The sequence below is a fragment of the Lasioglossum baleicum genome, chromosome 4 (genome assembly GCF_051020765.1).
Source record: "Lasioglossum baleicum chromosome 4, iyLasBale1, whole genome shotgun sequence".
Classification (NCBI taxonomy): domain Eukaryota; kingdom Metazoa; phylum Arthropoda; class Insecta; order Hymenoptera; family Halictidae; genus Lasioglossum; species Lasioglossum baleicum.
In genome coordinates, this window is record NC_134932.1 from 11,475,591 (window position 1) to 11,500,857 (window position 25,267).

General features: G+C 48.6%; 1 protein-coding gene across 3 annotated transcripts in view; it reads left to right on the top strand.

Moving 5' to 3' along the window:
- The first annotated feature begins 7,217 nt into the window (after window positions 1-7,217).
- Window positions 7,218-25,267, top strand: part of Antp (homeotic protein antennapedia) — a 176,875-nt gene continuing 158,825 nt past the window's right edge. For 2 of the 3 annotated variants that reach the window (XM_076422349.1, XM_076422347.1), the window contains exon 1: window positions 9,802-24,732. The gene's annotated coding sequence lies outside the window, so the exon portion shown is untranslated. The other variant, XM_076422354.1, reaches the window with a different exon arrangement.

Here is a 25,267-nt window from a genome sequence, read left to right on the forward strand (position 1 = left end):
TCGGGTTTTATAGGGCCGTTAAGTTAGCCCGACGATTTTCCAAACTCGTGTGATTGTCTTGTCGCGGCAAGCCGGCTATTAAATGGCACGGAAAATAAATATGCCACGGTCTCGCGCATGGCTTTTATACGGCCGCGCAACCCCTGTGCCCCGGTTAGTCGAATACGCTCAACTTCGCGGCCGTGTTTTATCGGTTTCCTGATTTTTACGCTCGTTCCGCCACGCGGAAACGCCGTATCGTTTTTAAATTATTCGATTTTTCCGTGATTTCCTCCGCGCCGGCCTCGAGCGACCGATTCCGGACGAACTTTTCCGTTCATTGATACAGATGGGCCCGGTGCTCGCGATTTTTACAGATCCGGCGTACAACTAGTTTAGTATATTATATGCGAAATAAAGACAGTTCTAATACGACACCAGCACAAAGACAGCATCTCATTCAGAGGACCTGCTAACACCATCGTCAGCACCCTTTCCCGAAATTGTGAACAGCGATTTACGGTTCTTTAAGCAACAACCCCCGACAAATATGGTGGCCAAGTCGAAGGGTGTGCCTGTACGCCTCCTCTCCGCAGGATTAGCTTGATTACGCGTGCAGGCGTCGCGAGGGGAATAATTGCTGTCGCGTATTCTTTACGGGCTGTTGAACACTCCGCCGAGGGTCTCCATCCAAGACGGTTGCTTTTCCCCGAACGGCTCTCGAAGATTTACGTTAGCGGATTGCTTAGGCTAACCAGACAGACGAGCGATCGACGCGGAAGTACCGCATCGCCGGGACGTGTCGCGAATTCGCGCGTCGGCCAACTATACTATACCAACTCTGATCGGGTGAAAGTGCTGACGCTTCACGAATGAAGACGGGAAGATAAGATCCGGGAACGCCGGCGAACAAATTAACCGTGTTTCCGCGAGATAGCATCGCTGAACTGATCGCCGATACCTTCACGTCGATACGCTGGGAACGCGTCCGGACGATTGCTCGCCTGCGATTTTAAAATGCTCATTACTTCGACGTGTCGCAGCGGGCTCATAAATCGAATTGAATGCTATCCGTATGATCACTGTTAAATTCTGCTACCATCTGCTGCTACGATATAAAGATAAAGATTTTCGGTGAGCAATTTCTATTTTATTCGGAGCACCTCGCGGTCTTGAAACGGTTGTAAATAATGATTATCCGACTTTATTGCTCGGCAACCTCGGTCCCTACAAAAGTAAAGAATGCGAAAGAGGAACATTTGTAGGAACGTTTATACAGGGTGAACCACGAATCCTGATCGGTAAACTCTACCGATCACGATTCGTATTACGCGTATTGCAAACAAGGTGTTTCCTGTATGACCGTTGTAATTTGTTTTTATCGAATGGTCATCGTTGACCTCGTTCGCTGCTCCTTCTTACAAGTCGACATATACGATATATGTGACGATAAAAAATGAATTAGGTGGAAAGACAGGCAATGAACATTCCCCACGTTCTATGGTATTAAAAAATCGTCAAAAAATTGGTAGAAATAGCTGTGCTCAGAAACTTCGTGAGCGAGCTCCAGCAAAAATCGTGGCCACATTAGAAGCTTCTCAAAACCCGCGTTATTTAGAGCTGGAGACTCATCGATCACGTCAGTTGCGGCAAGATAGTAGAGGAAGGAGGGCGCCTGATGCGGTGGTATCGGCGCCGACAAAGACGCGCGCGGTATCGTGCGGTTGTTGGGCTCGGTTCGCGCCCGTTCCGGCGAGAATTTTCTATGGTAGACGTTGGTCGAAGGGGTGTATCGGAGGGAAGATTGCCCGCGACCACGCTTTTCACCGTCGTGCCCCGCAGCTGTAACTCTAGGCAGGAGAAGGCAGGGCGTCGTAGAAAAAGGGGGTTGTACGGGGGTAGGGCAGCTGAATGACGGGATTCATGCCCGGGCCGTGGATTCGCAGACGCCTTGAATGGAGCTGGCGGAAGGGCTTCGGAAATTAAACGTCCTGTAGATGGTCTTTTTTCGCGTGCGGTAATGTACGATCCTCTCTCCCACCCGTTTTCTTCGTTCGTCTCTCCAGCTTCTCCCTCTACCAGGCTCTCTCTCTCTCTCTCTCTCTCTTCTCGGCTGCTAGAGGGTGGAAGGAAGAGGCTGGGGACCTGCCACGCCGGCCAGGACAATTTCGCTGCGATAAGGAAGTAGATCGAGGCAGGAGATACGTCGCATCCTCTTCCCTATACACAGAGCCACCTCGAGACTGTGTTCACCTGTACGTGTGTCTCCCACGGCTCAAAGGGCCGCAACACCGACACGAACTCCGTAAATGCTTCCCAAAATTAACAGGAAGAGGTCCCCAAATGTCCAACTTCTGCTTGGCTCTCGTAGGAGGGTGCTGAACATCTCCATAATTAGTCGACTGCGGGTTTGATACATTTATGACAACTCAGCCTACTCAAATTATTAAAGGGAGGAAGACATTTCGCAAAAATTTGAAGACAGCGTCAGGCTCAGTGTTAGACGTTTTCCCAACATGATTTGTATCGGCTAGCGTGTCGCGCGAAGAGCCGAGCAAAATTTTCGAAATTTCCGGTAGGAAACGGGCGATATATCTTCATTAGCCGCGTGAACTTGAACTCGTCGCGTCACGACGGACTTCGGAGGTCTCATAATCCCGGGAACAGGTTCTGTTCGGACTTCTCGAAGTTGTTGGCGAGAGCGAAGTAAGTAACGATGCGAGGAGCGAGCCAATGCAACGCATGCCTACTGCATGAATAACAGGAATATCGTTGCGCCGAGGGCCACGCACATGATCCACGCCTGCGTCGGCCACCAACGAAAGCCTTGCTGCTTGCTGAAATTCGCCCATAAAGCGGAAAGTTCGCCGAATAACACGGGAGACCGCGCGATAAAAACTTGAACAAGATATCGACGGGAGTTTCGCGGCTCGAGGGGAGTTAGAGCCTGGGGTTTTAGGAGGGCGTGCGCGGGGCCGCCACTGACCCACTTGTCGTCCCCTCTGATGTATATTAATAGCGGGATCGTGGAATCTAACGGATAATGCCGCTCATTCCGGGGATTCCAGCCGGATCGCGTCAAAAACGGTCGCGAAACTTCCTGGTTTCGTGAAGAAAACGCTTAAACTTGCATAAACATCCGTTGTCTACTGATTATTATCTAGATGAGAAACGCGATTTGTATTTATTTCACATCTGAATTTGGTGCACTTTTAAAACAGCTTCATTTTTAAGTTGTCCTAATCATTTTCTAGAAGAGAGAGACATTTATTAGGTTGGAATCAAAATTCGCGACCTTTTGTTTCGTAATTCTTTTATTGTACCATTATAACCTCATTCAGTGACCATTCCTTTTGAACTGTATATCATTGGAAAGCTCTGAATTTTGCGATTAATTTGATATAAAATACTCGTGCTTAAAAAATATATATAAATGACTTTGTTTGAGAAAATGTGTAGGTCGCGAACTTAGTTGGCAACCTAATATTTTACGTCACTCGAGTAGGCAATAGAAATGTGGGAGGCTTATCCGATTAAGTTGCAGCACCCGGAGTAGCCTGTCATCTCTACAATTGCAATAATGTAGACCGTACATAGGTACAACGCCGATAGAAACCAGCGATTAATATTCTGTCTGCATGTTGACGGCCGATCGATCGGGAATAAATGTCTAAGCAATAGTTATGCGCCTCGGAGTCGCATGAACGCGACATTGACTTTCACGTGGCGACCCCGATCGCATCTCTTTCGTTGCGGAAACGTATACGATCCGTTCGAAAGGAAATCGCCTTCCAAGTATTTCCGCGATCTTTCCGGAAGCAATATTTTCCTTTCGATCCAGAAGATAATCTTATATAATACCGTCGGATTTTCTGGAATATTTTCTTCCGTATTTCCAAAAGATACTTCGACAACGGCGATCTGCAAATCATGCAAACTCTTCTTTAAATCTACAAAAATTAGAAATTTTTATAATTTTCTGGAAAAAAAGAAGAAAATTTATATTGTCTGTATTTGTATACATATTTTAATTTTTTCATAGTTAGTTCAAATTCAACTCTCTCAACCCAATTTAAATCTAATTTCAAATTCAACCCTCACCAACTAGATTATATAATAAATAATTGAAGTCTGTATACAATTGACTGTTTTAGTGTATTGTTTGGTGTGTTGGACAGCGATAAGACCGAGTACGTAAATTGAAAGAGCGACGGTGAACGTCGGTGGCGTTATTCCAAGTTTCCCGCGTTTCATTCGCTTTTAAGGAGAGAAATCGGGAACGAGGGAGGTAGTTAAACCGAGCAGGCATCGATGTGAAACCGACACATCTTAATTTCCTGTCAAAATATTGACAGCCGAGCGGCCATTAGCATTATGAACGACTGGTACTGGGTCAGTACCGGTTCGCCGGCTTTGCCGGCTGTTTAGTTATTGTTTCCGCCACAGATTATAGGGATGGGGTCTTTATTGCCCTATGGCGGTAATATAGGTATACCCCGGCCACACCGATACACTCCTACGAGCCCACCAATACACCCGGAGGTAGGCTTGTGCAAGCTCGCACCTGTTGGCGCCTGCGATTATGGCCGCAATAACATTCCGTCAAACTGCGAACACGTACCTAGACCTTCTAACCCAACCTAAGCTGCCCCGAACATACCGGAAACCACGTGGCCGGTGCACCCTAACCGCTTTATCCTTTTACTGCTTCTCTTCCAATAGGACAATCCAATTGACACTTGGCAATTGTCCTCGTTTCAAAATCGCGGTTTTAAAAATATTCTAATGTACTCAGATTTTTTTGTTAGGTTGTAAAGAAAGAAATGCAGGATTTTTGTTCGTTTGTTTTAATTGCAATTTGATATCAATAAATATTTATTAAGTTAATGAGTTATATCAATAAATATTTATTAAGTTAATGAGTTATATGGAATTTTAAAACTTGTTTTACGCTCTATCTAATCATGCTTTTGATATTTAATTTCATTCAAATTTTTAGTGAATTATTTGGCTTTTATTTCAGGATGTCAAAACGCGATTTTCGCATTATTTTTTTATACGAACATTGTGCATTCGTTGTCACTTCCTTCTAGTAGACACTTGGGTTAGTTTGAACTCATACAAAAAAATAATGCGAAAATCGCGTTTTGACATCCTGAAATAAAAGCCAAATAATTTAATAAAAATTTGAATAAAATTAAATATCAAAAGCATAATTAAATACAGCGTAAAGCAAGCTTTAAAATTATATATAACTGATTAAATTAAGGTAAATATTTATTGGTATAAATTAAAACAAAGGAATAAAAATCCTGCATTTCTTTCTTTACAACCTAATATAAATCTAGTTTTATACAAATCTACATTCCGCTTACAATTCCAATGGCACAATCAATTCTATATTGTCTACGAATTTGTAACGAGTACATTCCTAATTTTAAGTACAGGGTGTCTCAGATGAAGGAGGCCACCTAAATATCTCTTTTATTTTTAATGGCATAATTTAAATGGTATCGAAGGAGGAATATCATACATAGAAGAACAATTTTTTTTGTCCGGTTATTTTTTCATAGTTTTTTCATGGTCATCGATATTTTTTATCGGGAAAACTTATTCATTTTTATTCCATCTTATAGCGGCTGAAAAAATACATTTGAATATGCTGAATTCATTAACAAGATCGAATAAGAAAAAGAAGTTTTCCGATAAAAAATAACAATGACCTTGAAAAAACTATGAAAAAATGACCGAAACAATTGTTCTTCTATGATATTCCTCCTTCGATACCATTTAAATTATGCCATAAATATTTTCTACGTGTCATTAAAAATAAAGAAGATATTTAGGTGGCCTCCTTCAGCTGAGACACCCTGTATAATTGGTAAGATTTGAAGTAAACATGGTGCTGGCATGACCGAATTTGAGTCCCGAAAACGCACCGGAAGCAGGTGAGTGTTCCCAGCGACTTCAACCCTTGGAGCGGTTTTTCTTAATGGACCTTGCTCTTCATTGCGAGTGCCATTTGTAAGTTTTGACGGATATACACGGCATCAGGTGCACGGATGGAAATTGTGACGGCGTGGGAGGGAGCGAGAGCGATAGTCCCATGTAATTCGGTAGGGATTAATAAAAGGCACCCGTGATATATCTTCGCGGTGCAAGTTATTTTTCGTTTTTTTTTTCAAGCGGCTTCGGTCGGCAGCGGCACGTTTATATTTATTCCGCGTGTTCGCGTGTTTTTGCGGACTTTTTCGGAGCTAATATTGTCCGGCGAAACAAATACGCGAAACGGAAAGGAGAGGAGCCGGGGCTACGATTCATTGATTTTACGTCGCGGCATTATTTATCGTCCAATATATCGGGCTTGTCGATACCATTCGTTGCGTCATGCGCCATAATAACGGTATCTTCTTCAAAAATTGTTCATTGCCGACGACGAAGAGCCGGAGAAAGGGCGACGTCGATCGGACCACGGGTTGTTCTGCCGCTTTTATATTCTTCGACCACGCTGACGAACGGAACGCGAGGATGATGTATCGCGCGAGTTTTTCGGCAACGGGTTAGGTACTCGCGCGAGAATATCAGAACGGCCCCTCTACCAGTCGGCCGTGACCACGCACACGGTGTACCCGCCGACTCTAAATTCGCCGGGTAGGTCCGGGCTCGATTTAAATTTGCCAGAAGTGGAATTGGCCGCACGGCGAAACACAATTTCGACGCGAGTTCATTCTACCGACGAATTCGAGCGAATGCAACGCGTGACTTTCCGAGTTAGGGGATTCCCCTAGCCTTGGACACTTCTATATCATTTTACCACGCTTCTATTAACTTGCCGCGTTGTCGTTGTAGGCGTCAAATCTTGTAATCGAATTTTAAACCTCTTCCCACAGTCCAATCTTGCTGAAATTTTGTATTTAAATTTTGAACTAATTGCTGAAAATTTTAGGGAAAAATATTATTAATCATTTAACTAGATTCGGTACTTTATGTAGAACCAGGAAAAAAATTATTTTCTCCTGTTCAGTGCATTTTAATATAAGCGTGGTTTTAAAAAAATTTTTTTTCTTTTCTCCTCTTTTTCTCCTCCAATACTTAAATGTTTAGTAATTGATTAGATACCAACACATTTATTGTAATAATCTAAACAATATTTTGAATAATGGTATAGCAATTTTTAGTGGCGACTTTTAAACACGTTCAAAGTATTTATTTTCTTACAGGAAATTCAATTCTCAATTTTTGAAGAATGGGGCCAATTTTGGAATCATCCAAAAATGATGCTTGTCGTAGAACCATTCAGCGTTAGGTACCATTTCTTGGTCCACGATTACTAAACCAACCACTGCCGGCTAGAAACACCCGGTTCAAATTTGTTTCATTACAATTATTGGAATTGTAAAGATGCGTTCATACAGGGATGACACCTAAAAGAACCGCAGTGTAGTGCAAGCCTACAAGAATGTTCAGATGACTTCAAAGGCCAGTGCGAAGTGAGGAAACGAATGAAAGGCACCAATTAAAAACGTGCAGAAATTCGGATCGAAACCCCGCGAAACGGGCAGGCGTTCGTGCCCGTTAATCTCCGGGTGGCAGGCTCGCGTGGCAGCGGGTACAAATTAGAAGAATGCGACGAATCCGGTCGCGCGGCCCGCGAGATGACCTATCAACCGCGTCGGAGCACCGTTAATTTCTCGATTAACGAATCTCCACTTATCTCGCGATGCTCGCCGGAGATCCGTGCAATTAAAGGTGGAAGCAAAAGGTGAACGTCGAGGGACAACGGGTGGATAAAAAGAAAAACGAAGATGGAGAAGGAAGGCTGCGGGACGAGGCAGGTCCAGCGCGAGGCGTCTGCGTGAAAACAGGAAAGCCGAACGAGATAAGAGAGTAATTAAATTCGCATACTCCTTGCGCGTCGATAATTCGCGCAGCGACCGGAGAGTCTACGGTAGCGGCGGGAGAAGTAGTTGAGCCAGAAAGAGATCCGCAGATAGACAGAGAAAGCTAGAGCGAGAGTGCGAGAGAGAAATCGTCCGGGGGTGAGGAAGAAGAGGGGAGTGTCGGGTAGTGGAGCGGGTGCGCAGGGTACAGCGACCACGTGGTTGCACCGAGAATCCGAGCATGTGTGCGGAGGAGCGGCCACAAATCACCATTACTCGATGTGTATCGCGACGCTATATAATTATACCTATAACGCCAAGCACCAGGTAATGGCTCAATCCTGCATGTGCATGCGATGATAACCAGGCCTGAAGGTGGGCCACTAGGTGGGGTCTGGCTTGGCCCGCGAGATTCAAACCGGCAGGGCGGGATTGGCCCGCGCTTGGTCACGTGGCCGGGTTTACGTCACCGTGGCCATCCTCGTGAGAGCGGGTACGAGGCTGGCGGCGCGCAACGCCGCGAGAAGGACGGAGTACACTGCCGCGCGGGTTCGCGTGGTAGGGATGCGAAGACGAAGACAGGGGAACCGGCGGCGTTGGTTAGAACGAGGCGGCCGACCGTAGTCGACGAAAGAGGACACCGAGCGCCGATTCTCGTAAATAAGGATAGACCAAGGAACGACAAAGACGAAACTGATAGCCGGTAGGAAGAGTAACGAGGTTAAAGAAGACGGCGAGTATGCGAGTGCGAGCGAGAGAGAGCGAGAGAGGGAGACGGGCGGGGACAGAGACAACAGGCCTATACCCTACGCCGAGCCCCCTCCCGCCATTAACAACGCCCTTGCATATAAATCCCCGTCTCATCGGTGTACAGGCGGCGGGTAGCCGTGTGTGTGTGCGTGGGATCGTTCGTCTCCGTCTTGATCGCGGCGCCCCGGAATCGCGCGATCTCCGTTCACGCTCGGCTCTCCTCTCTCTGTCGGCGGTTCTCTTTGTCGCGCCAACGGGCCGGATTCCCCGCCTTTGCACTGGCCGCAGGACAGCCGGGACGGGGTGCGGAGCCGAGAGGAGCCGAGAGGAGCGTTCGAGGGGCCACGGGGCCGAGAGAGACAGGCTGAGAGAGCGCGAGGGCCAGACCGGAGTGCCGTAGAGCGGGAAAGAGAGGAAACGAACAGTGCCGGGCGCGAGCGAGACACCCGGGGAATTTCTGGCCGGTTGGACAGGGACGAAAACGCGAACGAGAGAGAGGCGGAGTGCCACCGAGGAGAGAGAGAGAGAACGGAGGCAGCGCCGCGTGGCGGTACGAGGTGGGGACTATCGGGCCGTAAACCATCCGCGGTGAACATTTAACTCACGTATTGCCATCCGACAAGTTTGCTTTGGCCCGCGAGAGAGCGTCACCCGAGCGACCGAGCGTCCGACGTCTCGAAAGCGAGCCTTCCGCGAAACACGCGAGGAGGTGGACACCACCAAGAGCCCTCGACTTCACGTGGCTCCTCGTACCCGCGTTATCGTTCCGGAGAGAGCCGCCGATCCTGCGCTGCCGCCTTCTCCTCGCCGTGTTCATCTCGGGTCCAAAATCTTCCGAGATCTCGTGCCAGGCCGTCTTCTCTCCGGCGCCACTCCGCTGATTTCTCGTTCGAATTTCGCGCGACTTGGGAACACCCCTGGTTCGGGAAAAATCTGTCGCCTCGGCTCCCTCCGATCTATCAGCTTCACCCGGCCGTCGTACCCGCGTCGAACCGACTCCCCGAGATCACTCGACACCCGCTCGGCAACGTCCCGGAGCCAACCAGCCGCCACGAGACTTCCGGATGCAGCCGCCGGTTCCGGTCTGATCCACGACCGCTATCATGAGCTACAAGAAACGGGCGCGGACTAGCATTCCGCAGACGGCACTCCGCTTCCGTTGACTCCCTTCGACCTGCCGCTACGGTAAGTGATCGTTCTCAGATACTTATGCGTATCGCGCGGGTATCACCACGATCCCGGACGATCCCGCCGCGAAATCGCGAGTAACCGTAGACCTCCAGAGTGATCGAAACCGGCCGCGTCCGTGGGTGTCGTCGCGAAAAATACCCTCCCGCCAAAAACGCTGGCTCAGTGCACATGCTCTGCCGTAGGACAGAGTGATGGCTGCTGGCCGGGTACGCTATCCGTTCGAAATAATCGCCGCACCTGTGATACATACCTATATTCCTCATTCCTCGGAGAAACAAACTTGCTATGCTCGATGCTGCTCAACGATACTCCCGCCGCCGGGGCATAGAATGAACGAACGAACGCGTGCACGTGGTGTGTTCGCGTGAACGCACGCCATGAAGCGGTTTCACCCGCGATCAACCCGATAACCACCGCGATATTTCTTTTTTGCTCCCCCGTTTGAGTCTCGCGTAGCCTCTTTCTCGCGCGCGCGGGCGCACGCAGTATGTACAGATATCAATTACGGGAACGAATCTCCGGGCCCGGGCAGCTTACATCAATTTTCCCTTGTATCTCGGTCTGTCAAACCGGTGTTTTACGGCCGGCGTTAATGAAGAACTATAACCGGCCGGACGTGATACGCTTGTAACGCTTCGCGCGCCACGGCATAATAACATCCCGCGATAAATGTTACCCGGGGCTGGTTGCTCTCGAGAGGTGTGTGTACGGCTCTTCCCGCGGACTCGGCCCGCGAAACCAGGACTCGTGCCAAATGGTAAATAATCGCGGGCCTAATAGCCGAGGGCTCATCTTGGCCGCGCCAGCGGACGCTTGTTGGGGCTTAATCTTGCTCGTTTCCTCTTCTTACGGACGCGTTTCTTGTCACCGTCGACGGTGTTACGCGAGATAGCGGGGCCCCGAGCCTGTTCGCTACCCGCGACCGTTCCTTAAATCACCCAGCTAGAACGGCTGGTGTGTGTGTGTTCGTGTGTGTCTTCGGCGTGTTTCCAGCGCGTTTTAATGCGTTGTTTTGTCACCGGGATCGATCCCGGCCGAGAACCGGCTGCCTTCGATTTTCCCCGGGAAAAAGGGGGGGAAGAGAACCCGGCCCGAAAATAAAGTGAGTTCGGTATCGCGAGGCCCGGGGGTGAAATAGGTGGTGTGTACCGCACCGACGCCTGACGGGGACCATAAATAAGGATCCGACGGTCGGTACGGCTGCAGCCGGTGATAAGCGTTCCTTTGCCCCCACCAGACAACCCTCTTTAGACTTTCTTCCTCGTCCTCTTGCCGCTCGATCGCCTCGTAACCCCTTTCGCGGGTCCGTGCGGCATCCCTTAAGGGTGGAATCATCGAACCTCTATCGCCAGGCTCGATCCTTTCTTCAGAGTTTGTCTCCCAGCCTCTCGGAACAACTCCTCCGAAGAATCGATCCACAAAATACGGGACACCGCTTTTCGTTCGATTCTCCCGGTCCCAGTTGGGACCTCCATCATCAGCCGAACAATTTGTCGACAATGTTCTTCGAAAGTCTGCGCCGCCACTCTCCCCGGGAATATTTCAGGCGCGCAGCCCGGAGATTGCAACTCGGACAGCACTTGCAACTGGATTAAACTACAGTTCCGAATTAATTCGCCGACCCTGTTAAAATGTATACCGCCCCTTTGCAACTGCAGGAGAGATGATTGCACGGCTCTCTATCTCTCTCTCTTTCTCTTTCTCCCCGCCGGTCCCCGCCGCGCCGCGTGTGTCGGCGTAATTAGTTTGTCAAAGTGACAACGCGATACTTTTTTGCCTCCCCTGGCGAAGCCTCGCGCGCGCGTCCCTGCGGTGCGATTCCGGAGCAAGAGGGTCGCAGAACCGTTTCATCCCGACAATAAGTTACCGGATCAACCGACGCTAGCGTGAATATTCCGCACGATCCTCGCGGGCGAGAGATCTCGCGCTGCGAAATCTCCCGCTCTGCGATTTTCTTGCGGAGCGGGGATTGGTTCGAAAAGAGGCGTAAGACGGTAACTTGGTCGGGCAGCCTGTATCGCCGCAAATATCGTATCGGAACGGAGGGTTTCGGAACGCGCGAGAGAGATAGCTGCCTGAACGTTTCCCGACCGTGTAACGTATAGGCGTGTAGTCGGGTTCCTTCATCCCCCACGGGCAACACGAAGCGACCATTTCTCATATCAGTTTAGCCGACACTTTCGAGAACTTGCTCGCAGAGCCCCAGGCGTCGCGACGTCACCCGATGCCTCCTGCCCTCTGTCTGTCCCTCTACCCTTTCGTGTACAACACCCTCCAACTCCCTTTACAACCCTGTTCGAACGGCACGCAGGGGTTCGAACACTGCGCGCTGGACGAAATTCAAGTTCGAGAGGAAAAAGCATGCAATCTTTCGTTTCCGATTGTCACTTGTACCTCTGATTCCCGGTCTACATTGGGAGCAGTCTTTTGAACTAAAGTTGGAGAACATAAAAGTACAGCCCCAATCAGCCAGCTCTTATCTCCCCGGGATACTTGATCATTCCCAGTCCGTCTGGGACACACACATTTGTACGCACTTCTAGGTCCTTTTCCTCTCATTTTCCATTTCGGCCGTCGCAACCCCTGAAACTGAGTAGCCGCGGGCAACGCGAGATAAGTGATGCCCGAAACTTAACAAACCCAGGATGATGAAGGGTCCCGCGACCTCTTGGATCAACTCCGGTTGGAGATTGCGAGCGCTTTATCAGGGAACCACCGCCCTGTTACCGAAGACTGCACCCTCGGCCGCTGATCAACCCCCTTGAACCCGTGTTCCATTGTTCTGGAGTGCGAAGGTTCCAACGATAACCTATCCGAGTTTTCTGGAACCGTATCCTCTAGCCTGTATCCTAAAGTTGTATCCTTAGTTTCACTCTAGAGCAATCTTCAGCGGAACTATTATAAAATTAAATACAAAAATGCGATCGCTTGCACGGCCCGTGCACAACGCAATCGCAAAAATGCAAATCTCGTTTCGTTTATCGAAGCATCCGTTAATTCGGGAACCGTGCGCTCTTCTCGGGCTTTTTCGCCGCAATTGGTTTTGTATTATATTTTCCAACCCCGGATGTTCGCGTATCCACCACCGAATTTAACACCGCGGAACCGCACGATGTATATCGGCGAACGGTGAATCAAGTGTTTTCACAGGTGTTATACGTTATTCAATAAAAAGTAACGGTTTCAAGACACAGTTAAGCCTGATAAATGGCCGGGCAGATAGTATTTTTAAATGGCGGTCGGGGGTTGCGCGGCCGCGCGTTGCTCGCATAAATTCGTCCGATCTTCCAGTCGGCCGCGAGGTATTCGCGTATTCCTATTGAATTCGATAACTCAAACCGGGCCACTGTATATCACGCGGAGCGGACCGAGCGCTCGGTACTTGCACGTGCTCTTAATTATTCCTGTAAATAATTCAAACACACCCCGTTACTCTTCTTTTTTACTACCGTAGGACGATGCGTCTTCATTAAACATCTATTGCTTTGTCGAATATGCTCGGTCCCAAACCTTTCTTCAGAAAAAAGTTGCAACCTCGAGAAACACCGCTAGACGGGACTGTGGCTCAGAAAACACTAAGATACTCGTACAGACAAAGACTGAATGTTCTTTAGTTACTCCAGTAAATAATTGAAACATTCCCTACAACCCATCCTACAACAGAAAAATCTGGCGACACAAAAAACATCACTGAAACAGAGATCTAAAATTCTGAGATGTTCGACCAGATGGAGATCGAGATAAAGCTTGATATATCGCGGATAAGTTGTCTCAATCATTCCAGCAATGCCCACACAAGCATACATTTTCATAAAACCTCTCCAACTTCGTCGAATATGATATTCTCGGACCACTCTCCAGAAAACGCTGAAAGAGACATCACTCGACAAGCTTGTGGCTGAAAATTCTAAGATTCTCTAGCAGATAGAGATTGCGAAATGGACAATTTCGAGGCTCCATACATCACCTGTCGTAATCATTCCCGTAAATAATTCAGCCATGCCTCGTAGCTGCTCTTTTTCTTCAAAACAAGGGGGTAGCAGCTTAGGCAGACATTGGCGTCCGAGTCCGCGGCTTAAAATTCTCAGGTTCTGGACCAGATAGGGATTGCGGACCGGGAAAATTTAGAGCTCCATACATCGTGGATTGTTTGTCGTGCACGTTTATCCCCGAAATGTTACATAGTGCCGACGCACGGCTGAAATTCTCACGTTGCAACGACGCGTCCCGTGCTCTCGGCAGTTATGGCTGCCGTCGGATCGCAGCACGTGCGGCTCACGTCGCGGCTGGCACAGCCTCGAAGAAGTGTAACCGCCTCCTCGTCTTCGAGAGCGAGCCAGGAAATCGCGGTAACGGTAGCACCCGCACTATGTTCTTCCGTAGCGCTGGCGATATTTCAATTTTATTGCGCCCGGCTAAATATACTTTTGAATATTTTGTTTGCGGCGCCGATAAACGTAACGCGCGGGCCAGCCGCATAGCTCGGTTGACAAGCAGTCTCCAGGCTCTTTACCGGTTGATATAATTTCAGGCAAGAAATATATGCTCGTCGGTGCTCGCCAGCCCGGTTACATAAAGTAAGTAAATTAATGATCGGGTGGTTAAACTGCGAATGTATCACGCGAGAGAGAGAGAGAGAGAGAGCGGCCGCCCGCGATAGAGGGAGAGGCCAGATATTTCGGATTAATGGCCGGCCTATTAATTTCCAAAGCAGTTTTCAACTCCTCGGCCGGTATCTACGATATTTTTCAGCGGTTCATGGCGAATCGGATCGGCTCGCGTACCGTTAAGGGATCCTAAGTTGCTGAGCATGAACTGAATTGCATGGGAACAAGCTGTTGTAGGTGTTTCATATCCAAAATGAGACATGAAATCAGAAATTTTAACGGATCTATACATAAAATTAAGGTGGGAATAGTGTTGGTAGCCTGAAGGAGCAAGTTACGATCCGTAAGGGCGGCGTCCGGTTCCGAAAATCGCTGAAATATTGGACAATCGTGTTCCGCTCTGGGCGCGAGCCGGCCGCAATTAGATGGGAATTATTCCTTCCGGTGTTGAAAGTATCCGTCTTCGCGGGGACGGCGATTTACAGTGCGCGGGGTCCGGTTAATAATTGAAACGCCTTCGCGTTTCTGCGATCGGCCGTCTCGCAAATTCGCGCGGCCGCGGCAGGCCCCGCTCCTCGGCTCGAATAAATCCCGAATTAGGGGACATAAATCGGCGTGCTCCGCTCAAAAACTGCAACCGGCGAGTAAACACGGGCTTCGGGCGAGGAGTTTAGCAACAGCGATTCCTCGGCCGGGCCTCCGGAACATTCCTCTCGCCTCCACCTTGAAATCGCGCGGCGGCTCCCCGCATTCTTCACGGATCAACCGAAAACCGTGTCGCCTACGAGTGACCTTAGCCATAGCGGCGAGAAAGAGAGAGAGAGAGAGAGACAGAGGAGAAGGAAAAAAAATATTCAAATCGGTTCGTTTGAAAGTACAATGGATTCCTTTGTGGCCCGGAGAGGCGCGCGGGACAGAGGACGACGCACAACTGTGCTGAAGTTAGGGGAGGGAGCACCAAGGGTACCGTCCGCTTGGGGGGTAGCTACTACGAGGGTGTGAAAATGTTTTTGGAGCAAGGTCAGCCGCAATTGCGTCACCTGTACACCCTGCTCTTTCTCCGCCGCACCGTTTCTCGCTCTCTTTCGTTCTCTTGTCCTACCTGGCGAGTTAATGCACGGAAACGACCTTAACCACGACCGTTCCCATAAATTCGAGCAGTCGTAAAGAGACGAAACAGGCGCAGAAGAAAAAATCCGTCAAAATGAGCTAGCCACTTACCGGCCGTAACGGTACAACAATTCGACCTTTCTGCTGGCGAAGGTCACTGCTCCGATGTTTCCAGAAGCGTGCTTTTTCAGGGACAACCTTGTTCCCAGGACAGTCGCGGTGCTCTCGCGATCACGATTTCGGCGGTCGCGACCGATGGCGAGACCTTAGCAGCCTCCATTCCGTAAATGTTGAAAAAAATTTCTTTTGCTAGAAACAGTCATTCCATGGTTGGCTATGTACAGCTTGTCAAATCTAGCTGTGCGGCTGACCAAAACATAGGAATGGGCAAACAAATACAAAGATTTCCCCTTGCGGGGGACATTCAGCCGCACAGCTAGATTTGACAAGCTGTACATCCATTTTACAATCTTGATTAATGTACAAGAAGAGGAACTTTTACAATCAATTCTCTGGTAGGGGTTGAAATGTGTCTTCATCGTCATTGTCTTCCAATATTCTGTGGAAGAAAGAGTTTTTGTTGTTTGGAGTAGTAGAGGCGCCGTTCTACAACCCACTCCACCGATGCGAATCGAGGCTCTCACTCCATTCGCGAGCGTGATCCGGCGTCTGGGATTTGACGGACGTCGAACGAAAGGGATTACCGTGTGCAGCGCCGGGGATTATTCGGAAAAGCTTAGCGTCCAGTTTCGAGATAACTCGTAAATCACGGTGGTAGTGGGGTCCGAGCGGATCGGAAACCGGGCGACGTTTACGCTAAAACGATTAAGTGTACGTCTCGCGTCGATGATTTACGGACGCGAAACGGACGGGAAGAAAACGACGACACCAAGAGCAAAACGAGACGGAGCAAAGACCGATACCGGATGAGGACGAGTTCGAGAATGGGGTACAGCGAAATGAAGAGGATGAGGGGGTGTATAGAGGGAGGGTCGCGTTTGGAAAACGAGAGGGAGGGAGGGAGAAAGAGAGTCGCGTGTAAGTGGATATCGCTTAGCCGTGATCGATTAATGAATTCGACTCGGAACGGATAAGACACGAAGAAACCACTCTCATTTGTAAGTTGAATTATGACAACGGTCCTTATGACTGGGGCCCTCGTTCGTTAAGAGCATTATTTATAAATTCAACGTTAAACTTGCGGAGGAGGGGAGAGAGAAAGAGAGAGAGAGGATATGAAAAGTCCTTCTCGGGTGGAGACCAGAAGAACACGGCCCAGGACGATAATGGACGGTCAACAACGAAGAACCGGCGATTCCGTTGTTGGTCCGTCGTTTGATTTATAAGTTCAACCCGGGGACGGACGGACAATATTTTTGTTCGAATGCTCGTTTTGTCCGAAACCGTACGTGCCCGGACTGCCGGATGGGGCGCGAGCTGGACATAGGTGGCTGATGATGTCACTACCTTCGCCAGCGTGGCGAAACGAACGAGAACGAGACGAAGATACACCGGAGGAGGGAACACCGTACGAGGCACCGGACATCGGGCTACACGGTGCCTAGTTTAAGCCCCGGGGTTGTCGCGATGGCACACAGAGATTACATCGTACACCGCGGAATATACTCAAGGTGTCGCCGACGATTCTTAGCTACATGAAAGATTCTTAATAGCTCCGCTCCGGAGCCACGTATATGACTCTAGCCGCGACGCTACACGCCGCGCGTCCTCCATCGCGCCTCCTCGCGTCCACCATCTTTTTTTCTCTCTCGCGAAAAGTAGATCTCTGATTGCCGACCGGAATATAGCAGGTGCAGAGGACGCGTCAAACTACTTGTCCGAGGACGGTCTCAAGGTGTGATTTTGTTTGAAAATTATTGCTGATGATAAGCTTTTTCGAGGTGGAATTATTGCACGTGTAATAAATTTGTAGTAAATTTATTTTAATTTTCATAGAAAATTAATTCAAGAATTATTGCAAATAAAAGGAATTCTTTTTACTTAGAATGGTGCTGATGCAACCCCTATTTTTTAAACACTGCCTGCCATAAAAATGGAAAGAAACACAAATTGTTCACGCAGCTAATAAATTCAACGGCAACAAAGTCGGCAAGAAGAGTCGATCTCGAGTTAATAAATCACTAATCTGGCTCTCATAATAAATTTCAGAGTGGCTTCTCGTAACCGGAGAGCGCAGATAAGTTTTTTCGAAGCTGGAAATAGAGAAAGAAATATTAATTACGTGCACGTCTTGGTGTTCTTGCACGCAATCCCGCCGGCTCTAGAAACAGTATTATCTCCTAGGTGCGCTTAATTGCGTTGGTTACCGTCGGCTGTATTCTTCGCCGGCTTATCTGCCGGCGACTGAAAAATCGTTCTTCGCTCGACTGTGATTGATGGCAGCGACGAGTGGGTGGATGTTCAGATTGAATAAGAGGATAACAAATTACGTCAGCGTGTAGGTACAATTTACAATTTAAGAAACAAAGAGCCCACAGTACAATGTAATCGTCAACAATGCCGAACGAGAATTCCGCAGAAAAAAAACCTTTGGACGCTGCGCGAAAAAGAAACAAAAATACGTATCGCATCGGATCGTCGATACGATTCGCAACGAACTCGCGAACATAGCAACGACTGGCCTTACACAACGTTAAACATCTGTTCCGGCGATTCGGCCGGGTATCGTAGTGTTCGCATTAATTGATACCGCGGGAAACAGAGCGTGTCCGATTAATTGCGCGCCGTTACGAAAAGTAATGTATCTTTTTCATATGTATATCTATATATATTGAAAAAAACGCGAGCACGAGAGTAAAATAGGGAAAGAGAGACAGAGAGAATTAGAGAGGAAGAGAGATAATAGCGAGCGTGCCAGTCCCAAATATCAACAGAGAACGCGCGCCGTAGAACCGTACAGATAGGATCGCGAGCGATTAACGCGAGCAATTAAAGCGCGCATCGCTCAGCGCGGATACGCGATAAATTACCGAGATGTAGACAAAACAATTTGTTGGGCATTAATAATTAGCGGTTCGTTAGCGGCCGCCGAGGGATCCACGTCGATTAGGGAAACTTCTGCTGGCCAGAAGAGACCGGGAGCCGTGCGCCGCTTATGCGTTCGTTTTGAAAGTCGTATTGCGCAACGGAACGCTGCCTCTAATTAGAATTGTTCCATTGATAGCGTCCACGCAGGGAGCAAGTGGCGAACGAGCACGTGGCCCGTGCGGAAAGGTCTTATCGGCGACCTGCGTCGCGTGGAACCGTGCTACCATGCAAAATATTGCGTTTTGCATACAGCTTTCGTTGCGCAGGACGATGGGACACTCGTCTGATTAACATGAGACCACCGAAACACCTGTACGCCACGGTTCTACCTCTCTTTCTCGCTCTTTCTCCCCTACTCTGTCGCGAATAATTATTCCACCGAGCTCGAACTAAGATGCTCGATAAACAGTCTACTCCTGGCTCCACTTGGCTCCTTGATAGCGGATGCTCGGCCAATTTCGTTTTAATTTAATTTGTATTAACTGGAATATTTATCGCGCCCGCGACTTGTTTCTCTGCGGGCAGCTGGTAATCCAGTTAACATTTATTCCCTCCGCAAATAATTATATTTTACATAGGCTGTGGAAAGTCCTGTTTGAATATAGAGCCCTGTTAATCCTTCGGAATTAGTTTTAATATCTCAGAATGTCACAGGAAAAATACACACACAAAGACAGAACGAATGATTTAAGAAATGAACGAATGAATACATGCTCCAAATGTAGAAAAGCGATGGTGTCATAATGGTATGTATAGATATGAATTCATAACGCGAAGAAATGAAAGTTAGACCCACCCCTCGTCGCTTGTTACCTTGTGGACCGGAGTTGATGATATGTAACGAGAACATACTGTTGTGCCGGTTGACGGACCATCAGGCTGGAAAGTTCAAGGAAGATTTATTCGATCGGATCTGTCTGAAGTATCCCAGCACTCGAAGTATTCAAGTAGCTCGATAAGATTGATATTTTAACCGAGTACTTATTCATCCGCGCGCGATACTGTTGCGGGGCAACTCGAGAAACTCGAGTGTTTCGAGATTGAAGCTTGGATAAAGTACGTTTTGCGAGAGGGAAGCACTTGGTCACTGGAGAATCTTGAAATTTGAGCCGGGCGCTCAATCATTCGAGCGACACAGCCCGCCGCTGGTTAATAAAAGTTCCCGTAAAGTGATATTCTAGCTGCGCTCGCGATTTCAAATTTCAGCTGAACACGAATAATTAATGCTGGATCGCATCGATGATCATTTACGGTTCGCTGGATCCGACCAACTTTCTTTTCATAGTTTCAAAATTACCAACTAGCAAGATTAATAACTCGACTGTCTTCCGTCCTGTTGATGAACATTAAATTTGAGGGTGTTGTTTAGTAAGCTAAGAATCGAGGATTGCTATAATATACCGAAACTTATTTTTTATTACCAGGATACTGCACTAAAATTGATACTGTAAGAGAACTGAATGCTGGGTCTTTACGAACTGAACTTTGTTTGGCGGAGTTGTGATTGAAATAAGATAGGGGGTAAGGAGATTCGGGGGCAATTTGCACGCTGATCGCGCAACGATCGTCTGTATACGAGATTTCCATCCCTTTCCCGGTGTCCGATATTTCCTTAACGAGCAATTAATGGCCAGTTTCGAACGACCACTTCATATTCGACGTTCATTGAGTCATAAAACCCGATAATGATCGTTAAACCACACGATCTTGTACCGGCTCCGCGGACTGGCTCAGGGACTTGTGGCTCGCGGGATCATTTTTCTCCATTAGGAGGCCGGGTAAATTATGCGGCGCCCATTACAGAGAGTGATAACGGGAAAAAAGGACAGGGAACGATCGTCGAAGAAGTTACGGAATTAACTTATAAGAAATAAACCAGTGTTTACGCGTTCAGGTTGCGCTCTCGGTCACATGCACGCCGCCGCACACCGTAACGTTTCCTATGCGCCTTGGCAGGTGCTACTGTTTATGGGAATCCCCTGGAACAGCTTATCCGATGAGGGAGCCTCCGATAAGGAGGATAGCGGTTAGCATTCGCTTAACCCGGTTCTAATTATGGTATTCCCATTCCGTGTATTATATTGCGCATATACGGCGGCTCGTAATAGACCGCGTAAACGTTGAGAAAATAAGTTGACGAAAAAAATGCAATGGTAATTGACCAGTCCACTGATGCGGGACACCGGTTGCTAGTCCCTGGTTCATCAATAACATAAATTTTCACGGTTAAAAAGTGTCAAGACACGGTGAATTGATCGATCGCACCACCATCGCTTCGTTAATTGATAAACGTAAGCACTGGTCTGTCAATTTTGCTTCTTCTCCTTTGGCAATAATACTAATAATACATGAACGCTTCCAGCGTCAGTTTGATATTGTATTTGCCATTAATTCCGAGTAAATTGCACGACGCGTGAATCGTTTCATTAATTGTCGCTGTTCATTATATTTTCTCTTCATCAAAAGAATTTCAATGCTGTCATTGTTTTGTCAATTTTACGTACGTTTCTATAGAAAATTATTCTACATTCGCGTATCTTCGATGCACAAGGAATAGCGCAACTGATATGCGACAATTAGTCGAGCTATTAAGGCAGTTGACTGACTTGCCAATTACAGCGTCGCCTCTGTTCATTACTTGCAATTATCGCAACGCCTGGAAGAAAGAAATCGGGCCAACTACGGGTTTATCGAATTAACTGGCAACATTGTATCTACGTCTAACACAAATAAACACGTGTAACCGGTATAGTTATAATTTCAAATTTGGGTACGTTTAACACTAACGTTTACCTGGGATGCGTTTCTGCGACGCGACGGGGCTCTCGGAGGGGATGGAGTAGTCGCTGATGAGCAGACTTCAAGTTTTCGAAGGGTCGCGCTTCCTGCCGTCACGAGGTCCCATTGTCGGCGGGCTAGACGAGGCAAAGGGACAGGGATCGAGAGGCCGCGGTGGTAGCGTTTAATTAATTTCGAGGACAATCGAAATGCCGGTCGTCGGTGCTCAAAAGTCCGACAACTTAACTCTCGGTTTGCCGAGCTGAGCGCAACAGCTGTGCGCGCCGTAAGCATATGCGCGCCGCGCCGACGAAAGAACAACGAGAAGGAGGAAGAGCATCGGGAACCAGTTTCATCTCTTAAACGCTTAATTAAGGTGGTTCGAGGGAGAGTGAAACGCACGGCGGAGGGTGGGGGAAGGGGAGGAGAATGAAGGGGGATATACGTGAATCCGAGTGACGCGGCCCGAACCGAGAGAAGATCCCTGCTGCTCCCCCGAGAGGGAAAGATATCGATATGCGAACACATACCACGAGGATGATACACGCACGAGTATGGATACACGTACGAGGATGATACACATGCGAGGGGATACCTATACACAGGCGAACCGAATCAGAGACCCGTTCAGAAGAGCGTGTAGGTGTAGCCCGTAGGTACCGAACCACGTCCTCGTCTTCCACCGTCCGGCTCCGCGCATTTCGATTTATCGTTAACGGCTCTATCGCATGCGTGGACCTCGAACCAGTTTCTCGTTTTATCATGGTCGCGAGCGCGGCTCCACGTAACCGGGTAGCGGAGTAATTATTGTAAGGGGCATATATACGTGCATGCTGAGTGTGCCCGGGAATTACTCACTCGCGACAACAACGAGATCGCGAGCGAACATCCTCGCGATTCACTTGTTACGCGGCCGACTCCAAATTGCGAACGGACGAATTGGCTGCACCCTCTGCTACTGTCTTTTTACAAAATCTTTTCCTTCTTCGGATTCTTGTACGATCGATAATGAATGGTGTCCAACGTGACTCATAGAGTAGCTTTAAAGATTTAAAATTAGTGACTTAAAAAAAATATATTAAAAAAAAATCTGCACCTCGAAAACAAGAAGCGCAGACAGGACCCAGTACAAATCCACCAGCGTCATGCAAGTCCATTAAACTCGGAGTACAGCGGTTCGGAGACAGATAATGGCTCTAAACTCTTTCTCTCGTGCAACCAGGTGAAAGTAGTTAGGGAGAAAGAGTGCAATTCAGGATAACGAGCGTTAACGATAGTTCTCTGAAGGATTTCAACCCTCAGATTACAGCTCACCCGTCTCACAAACCACGTCAAAGACACCTTCCAGCTAGGATCTGTGCTCCCTCTGCACTTGCTCGGCAGAAAGTGATTTATCGTAGGATTATACGACAAAACGATCGCGATAGACCGTTTTCTGGGTGCGTGTAACCCGCGAATATCGAGGGAATACTGATATAGCCCGAGTTAGCGCAACAGCCGGTGTACGCGTTGAATCAAAACGTGTAACGGCACTCTCCGGTTGCATACACACCTCGTTCTTATAAAGTGTTCCCGTTGTTAAGCACGATTTACCGTAAATTCCTCGAGATTTTATCGATCCGTGTCCCCCCAGCGGCGTCGGTGGCCGTGCTCAACGCGTCGGAATGCCGGTGCCGAGAGAAAGAGACAACCGAGCTCTGTTATCTGCAGGCCCAGAAGACAATCCTCCGTGATCGCTTCATTTCCGTCGGCCTGTTCGAAAGGCGAACGGCGAACTGTGGAAACCCCGCGGCGAGCGTAATTTCGCCGCCGCGGAACGAGCTCGTTATCGTAACCTTGAATTCGGATCGAAAATTGAATATGTAGCTCTCTCGGTTTCTTAATCGATGGACGTCGCCGTCGCTGGCTCGATGTGTACAACCACGAGGAACTACATCGACGGTGCACACACCATCGTTGTCGTGCATGTGCGTTTTGCATTTCTGAAATGCGCTCGCGTATGTCGCAAGTCGCAGCGCCTACTTGCACCGAGGTTTTTATGTTGCTTTCTTTTTCTTTTTCACGGCGAGCACCGTGCTGTTACCCCTGAGCTATGCGGCTCTGTGGAGCAACGCGGACAGCTCTCTTTGCTTCGCTAATCGATGAGAATGTTCGGTGCCGGCGACTTTGTCTTTTCAGCCGTGCGCTGCCGGTTTCGTTATGGACGTGGAATTCGAGTGGAAATTAGTGGATTGGTGTGCGGGGGTTTTTGCGGAGTTTGTTGCGGTCGAGGAATTTTGGAGTTTGCTGTTGATAAAATCGTCGAGGATGACCGCTCACCGAGGCAGAAAAATCGAAAGTTTTACGGAGGTGGATGCTACAGTTACTGAGCTATAGCAAGGTGCGCTATAGCAGAGCGGACTGGCCAGCTCAAGGCCACTACGGAGGACCACGCCAACTCTGCTATTGAAATGCACTAATGGAACAGGATGAAGTCTATTGAAACAAATATTCAAAATACCGATTGTTTTACCGACCTCGTTGGAAACAAATAGTGAATGGCAAAGTATGACGCCGGGATCGAGTGGTAGGAATGTTGGAGAAGGAATGTCTCGATCGTGATGGTCAACAAAAATGATGGGTCTAAATGAAATGTCTTCAAAAATACGTTTAAAAAATTGATATTAAAAAATAAAAGAGATAAGAATGTACACAAATGATTTGAACGGGGCAATTGACAAAGGGTGAAGCGCGCGGCCCTAGACGACGGCAAATCCGAGGAAGGGTAAAATGGCCAGAGAGGACAGTCGGCATGAGCCGGCGGAGCTCTAGGTGGAAAAAAGGGGCGACTCTGGTGCAGGTGAAACGAAGCGGTTGGGTTATAGGTGGGGATAGGCATCGAGCCGGGTGTAGGTGTAAAGTGAGCGTGATCGCTCGGTGGATGAGCGCGGGGTACCAAGGGGGAGTGGTCACCGGTTGAAGCCTCGTGCTGACCTATTCCTTTCTGTGCCGCCGCAGTGCATTATGGCCGCTCTGCAAGGCTCTCGGCCACGGCTCCCTCGATCACCATAGACGGCGAATGTGTCCGCGGCCTATCCTCGCTTCGGTTTATCGGGCACCGTCTCTCGATGCGTTATCGGATTGTTCCGCGGCGAAATCTGTTCCGGCTGGATCAGGATCGTGGTTCCCTGGGCCACGGTGTTTCCTGATGCCTTCGCCTGGCCGTTCTTCGGCTCTGTGCGTCGCTGTGTAAGTGTGCTCTCTCTCTCTCTCGCTCGTTGCTCTGCTCTGCTCGGCAGTGTGTCAGCTCTTCGAGAACTGCGACCGTGGAACGGCGCGGGAGAAGTTCGCCGGAAGGCAGAGAGGGGACTTGTGTCGTTGCGGCACAATGGGACCACTACTGCAACGCTGTAAGTACCCTGAGGAGCTTACACGTTGATCTCTCTCCTCTCTCTCTCTCTCTCTTTCTCTCTTTGTGTGTACGTCCTCTTCCAGCTCTTCCAACCCGACGCTCGTTCGCCTACTCCCGCGCTTTCGTTCTTGCGCCGCGACGAGCTTTTGCGGCCGGCTTTGGCTACCGGCGGCTGCAAACTTCCAGGGTATTTCTGGGATTAAGAATCCTTCCGGTACTGGACCAGCTGCCCCCTCTATCCCCACGAGATTCGCGTAAAACCGAAACGCCGTCCGACGCAAGTTTACCTCGCGACGGATCGAAATCCACTTTCCTCTTAGTTGGAACGTTTTCGCGTTGTCCGATTCTCGCTCGCCCGTTGGCAAACGCATTTTAGTCAATTACGGTAATCGCTGATCATCTGGCTTGGTGTAAACACTTCTAGTATGAAACAATGGGATGTTTCTCTACGCTTCGTTCTCATCTTATCATTCATCGCAGCTCCGATCGGGAACGTTCTTCTATAAGAACGTCGATTAGTGATAAACGCTGCT